Below are 5,427 nucleotides of genomic sequence, written 5' to 3' on the forward strand. Positions count from 1 at the left end.
GTGGACATGGTGGTGTTGGGTTGATGGTTGGACTTGATGATCTTAGAGGTCTTTTCCAACCTTAATGATTCTATGATTCTATGTATTACAAAAGAGCTGGCACATCCCTCCACATTAGCAGGCACACTCCTCACTGCAGCAGGCAGAATAGGGTATTGGATGGACATTGGTTTGGTCTGCTGCTGCCTTTTCTAATGTTTCTCCTGATACATGTCCACAAAAAAAGATTTTAAAAAATCCTACAAAGCCAAAAAGTCTCCATAGACTGCATCACACTGGAATCTGTTAAGAACAACAGCCCAATAAGCAAAAACCTTTTTCATTAGGAGTTACTAAGCCAGAGAGCAAGGAATAATCCAATGTCACTCAGCAGACAGCCTCTGAGAAGGCTGCTGCATCCTCTGGAAAACTGGTGTGCAAATGTTGCTTTTTAAAAGAAGTTTGCAGCTGCTGAAGTATTTCTTCAGCTGCCACATATTACCCTCTGCAAGAAAATCCATTCTTCTGCTTGTAAATGGCCAAACATAATAGATCAGAACTTTCTAGATGCTCTGCATGAATAGAACAAACACCTTAAAGTCTCTTTCAAAGAGGTGGAACGCCAAGTTTTGCTGAGAAACGCTGTGATTACACTTGGACTTGGCTGACACATGAAACTTTCACAAGTATAAAGCACTTCAGGCTCCACGCTGACTAAGGCACATTACGCTACACAGGGCCAAGGCTGCGCAAAGCTCATGAGGAACAGCATCTCTGCAAGGTCACCACCACCACACTCCCACAAAAGGAATGGAAAGCCTTTCCTTGGTGGATTAATTGCAGGCTCTGAACAGCAGACCTCATTCATGCAGATATTAAAGTGCTGTATCTTTCAGGTTCAAGATTTTCAGCAACTTGCTCAATCTTCCTTTCCCTACCAGGAACCCAGAGAGGAAGGAGGTTAGAGCCCATGTCTGACAGTGACACAACCCGAGCTCAGGCTCCTTCTCCCTCTTCCAGCTTCCTGTGGAAGCGACGCAGGGCTACAGATTCACAATCTTTGGCACATTTAGCTGCAGTGGTTTTTGTGGGTGGTTTTTTTTTTCGTTAGTTTTGTTTTAAATATTACCAGCTTTACCCATCTCCATCTTTCTGTGCCTCAGTTCCCCACCCATATTCCTCTCTCAGGGCACAAGGCAGACAGCTTATGCATTTGTTACCCCACTAACGAGGACAGGCCATGCTGGCACCATTGAGGCTTCATGGTCATCACACTTTGCCTCTGAGAAAATAAATGTTAAAGCCTAAAACCCCAAAACCAGCATCACCCATCCATCATCCTTTCTCACCCATGTTAGTGCCGTGTTCTGCTGTTCAGATGGTAAGAAGTACTACTCAGCAGGACACTTTTCCTGTGAAAAATGACCAGACAGCTATTTCATTTATGAAAATGTGGCTTGTTTTGGAATATCTGAAACAATCCAGTTTTAATATAAAGAAAAATGAACTGCCAAAGGCTAACTGCATAAAGCTGTGACTGGGCAATAAATCTGTCAACAAAAATACCTCCAAGCAATGAAAATGTGCACTATGGCTCAACTGCAACCTTCCCTGGTCTAATCCACACCCAAAGCGGCTACCAAATTTTCAGACATGCTGTTGTCTCAGGAACAGGAGATCATATGCAGGGCATTTCATACCACGTGTTTCAAATTAAACATCTTTCAACAAGATCCTCAAAGGAACCATCCCAGTGGGTTCCCACATGAACTCTGCAGCCATCGAGCTAATACAGAGCAAAGGAGATCAAGAAGGGTAAAAGGCAAGCTCATGATTTTCATTTCTCTAAGTGCCTGCAGAAGCAGGTACTCTGCAGCATGGGTGCTTCATGCTTGCTGAGAGATGGCAATAGAAGCTAGAACCAGCACAGTGTCTGAGGTGCTATTAAATTCAAAACTGCCAAGTCTGGAGCTAGCAGGGACTTAAACAAGCAGTGACTTCAACCTGAAGGTACAATTAACCAAGTGTTACTTTTGGAGCAAATAAAACTGCCAATGTGTTTAAAGTCTGGTCATCCACCCACCTCCTGCCCTGCAGAATTTTACCACAGTCAGCAATTTCCTGGCAATACAGGTCAAATTAAATTTCACTGAAGTTGATAGTTTCAATGCTATCTTTCACTCCAGATATTTCTGAGAAATCATTATGCTCCTCTATAGGTTTATGTAGCTGTAATACTAATTTTAGGCGTGTAGAAACAGAGGACACATCTCCATCCAGAACACAAGGTTCTGCAAGTTTGCTCAGGAATTTAAGCCTGTGCATGGTTTTCAGCAGGGTTACACACAGCAGTGATGGCACCCTATGTTACAAAAGCAACAGGCAATACTGTGGAGAGCTCAGAAATGGAGAAGAAAGTTCAGACAGCCTGGAAACAGCCAAAACAAGGTCCCACTGAAACAGCTGAAGGAGAATGTCTGCTCAGTGCTAAAAGAACTGGAAGGAAGGAAAGCATTTTTGGCTATTTCTCCTTTCTGCAAGGAAGTAGGATCTTTGTGCATATCCTGAAATATGGAGAATTAAAAAAAACTTAAAAAAAAATAATAATCAAAAGATACGTGCCTCCACCTCTGGTTATCCTCACAAGCAAAACAACCTAAAGGCTCCTAGACTATAGGAGGTTTCTTCTTTTTAAGCTAACAACTCTGGTTAAAAAACAAAGGTAGCTTTATATGGAAGGTTTGCCAGGTGAAATGCACCAAAAAGACATTCCAGCTTATCGCAATGCAACATAATACAATCACCGTATATATGTTAGCACAAATCAAAAGATTCTTCCCAAACTCTCCAAGCCAGGAAGACATTTATAGCAATACCAAATGAAGGTTGCTGGCACATGCTTCCCTGCTTTGTGATTTTGACAGCTTGAAAGATGGGGAAATCACAGGGCAGGGTGGGTGGTGAAGCTTAGCCAAGTCTATTTTTTCCAAACGAAAAGAGAATCAAAATGCAGCAGCAGCTCTCCTCAACCTTGCTGGTCTTCCCTGTGGTAGGTTCTTCATAGCCAGTAAGTCTTCAAGTCATGCACCAGCCTGAATTTAAACCTATGGGTCATCAGAACCAGAGGAAAAACATCCTTCCCTCTCCTTACTCTCATGGATGTCCATGGCTGCCAAGGCAGCATCTGTAGAAGTTCTTCAGCCCAGCTCTTGGGTCTCTTGTCTCCTACGTGGCAACAGGGCAGCAGTTGTGCTCTCCTACCTCGTTCTAGGTTCCCTTTTTTCAGTTTCAGAGGAACCTCATTTAAGTTTTGAGTCCTGATGCTAACTGATTAATAGGTCAAAGCAAAATAAGCTTGGTTTGAGCTCCTCAAAAGTTTTCCAGTACAAACGTACTCTTGTACAAAGAGCCCCTTATTCATGGAAGAGGGACTACACAGGCAGTAGCAGGTTCTTCTGAACCCTTCTGAGCTCAGTATGGAAGGTCTATCTATCTGTCTGCTGCTGATGCTGCTAACAAGGACTCCAAAACTATTCCAAAGGGTTACCTGAATACCATGGGTATCTACAGAGTCAGCAGAGCAGCTCACCAAGAGAGATTACAACTACCACAAACATCAGTTTAACTTATACCAAAGACATGGAAGTGAAAAACTGCATATTAATCTCTCTTGTGTTCTGTATTTTACTGGACAGATGGGGTCCGAATACAGGTATTTTCTATACATCCAGCACTCTTGGATGCCTCCGTGCTTATCTCAGTCTTCAATTTTTGCTCAGCAGTACAGCAACAGAATATGGAAAAAACAAAGTTGAAACCTCTCTCTCAACTTGTAACACCTGAACTTGAAACAATAGCAAAAGGTTATTCTTACTCCTCCAGAAGTTGTGACCTAAAAGCAGCAGCACAGACTGAACTCGTAAGAAACTTCCGGCTACTGATTTTATGCCAAAGATGCTCTGATCCTGTAACAAGGGGAACAGTGAACTAGAAAAGCCAAAATACCAACAAGATCAGCCCACCCTGGTCCAAAGATGAGCTCAGCATAAACTAATTATCTAGGTCAAGAGACTGCCTGGGGGAGGTTGTCCAAGCGTGGACAACAAAAACAAGGATAAGAACAAACCTGTGAAAGCCACACTACAAGTAGTAACTCTTACCGCTCACTTCGATACACTGAATGGTGTTTTGACGACTTCGGCTCCAATGTAATCCAATACAAATCTGTCTGATATCATCAGATCACAGCAGAACACCATTACAGGTCAGGAATCAACAGCTGGAACAGGCTGTGTCTGAACGAAATGAGATACAAAACAAAAGGCATGCCAAGAATTAAGTAATTCACACTTGAATTAACATGCACATCCTGCCTACCAAACCCCACCTTTTGCTCCAAATCCAGTTTGCTGCTAGAGTCTCTGCAAGCCTGGAATGAGAAAAGGCTATAAATACAGAAGAGCGAGGACCCAGGTGGCCAGCACCAAGGTACAACACTTCTTCAGCCTCATCCTTTAGAGCAAGTTTAGGATCCTCAGAACTAGACATCAGACAAGTCCAACTTGCAGGCTGGAGAGTCCCATTGACTGGTTGTAGGGGCCTCCCACCCAGAAACCCACCCCCACCCTCTCAGCTGCTCTTGCTCCCGTTAGAGACTGTTCAACTACTCATGAAGCAGTGGTAAATCACACCAGTAAACTGCATCAGTTTAGAGCCAGGAACACAAGGTGAACTGGCACCAATTCTGCTTTCCTTGAAAGCTGCAATTTGTAGTAAACCAAGAACTACCCCATAAGCAGCAGAGTCATCCGTACAGAAGGACAGGAACCTCAGAGTGACAGAACGCATGCTCTGGCATGATAACTGTCAACTACTAGGAAGTGTATTTGCTTCTTAAAATCATCCAGAAACCTGAGAGTTTCCAATGGAGATCAAAGCAAACCCCAGAGCTATCTTTTAAGTGACTGAATGAGTCAGAGGACCAGCAGTCTCCTCTTCTCCTCAGGTTCCCTCTCTATTCTGGGTCAGTTTAATGGAGAACCAGCATCTTCTCAGGATTTGAGGGAGAAGGGTCCTTTGTGGAAGGCTGTGGCCATCTCAGTAAGAAGCTGGAAGAGCAACTTCCCAAGCTGTTTCTGATAGATCTAATGCCAATGCTCACTTCCAAAAGGCCTAAAATTAAAGAGGCAGAGAAAGTTAGTTCCCCTAGCCTTAAAGCATGGTTGGGCATAAGGTGCCCTGGCAAGGCAATATGAAGGAAGATTGCAACTAATGCCAGGTTTTCACCTTCATTAACAACCGGTGGGCCACCAACTTTCAAACATAAACAAACAAGAAAAAGAAAGAACATTTCCACTGGATGTTGGGCAACAACCCTCAGGTCTTCCAGCTCCCCTCTGTAATTCCAAAGTTAACCTTTTTTTTTTTTTTTTTTTAAAAAATTTTAAG

At 43.2% G+C, this 5,427-nt stretch overlaps 1 protein-coding gene across 6 annotated transcripts in view; it reads right to left on the reverse strand.

Moving 5' to 3' along the window:
* Positions 1-5,427, reverse strand: part of CUNH11orf24 (chromosome unknown C11orf24 homolog) — a 30,407-nt gene that overhangs the window by 14,401 nt on the left and 10,579 nt on the right. For 3 of the 6 annotated variants that reach the window (XM_009275998.2, XM_009276000.2, XM_009275997.2), the window contains exon 3: positions 4,140-4,274. The exons of 2 other annotated variants lie outside the window; for them this stretch is intronic. The gene's annotated coding sequence lies outside the window, so the exon portion shown is untranslated. The remainder of the gene's footprint in view (positions 1-4,139; positions 4,275-5,427) is intronic. One more of the 6 variants, XM_019471202.1, reaches the window with a different exon arrangement.

This window comes from Aptenodytes forsteri, unplaced genomic scaffold, assembly GCF_000699145.1.
Source record: "Aptenodytes forsteri isolate BGI_AS27 unplaced genomic scaffold, ASM69914v1 Scaffold17, whole genome shotgun sequence".
NCBI classification, from domain to species: domain Eukaryota; kingdom Metazoa; phylum Chordata; class Aves; order Sphenisciformes; family Spheniscidae; genus Aptenodytes; species Aptenodytes forsteri.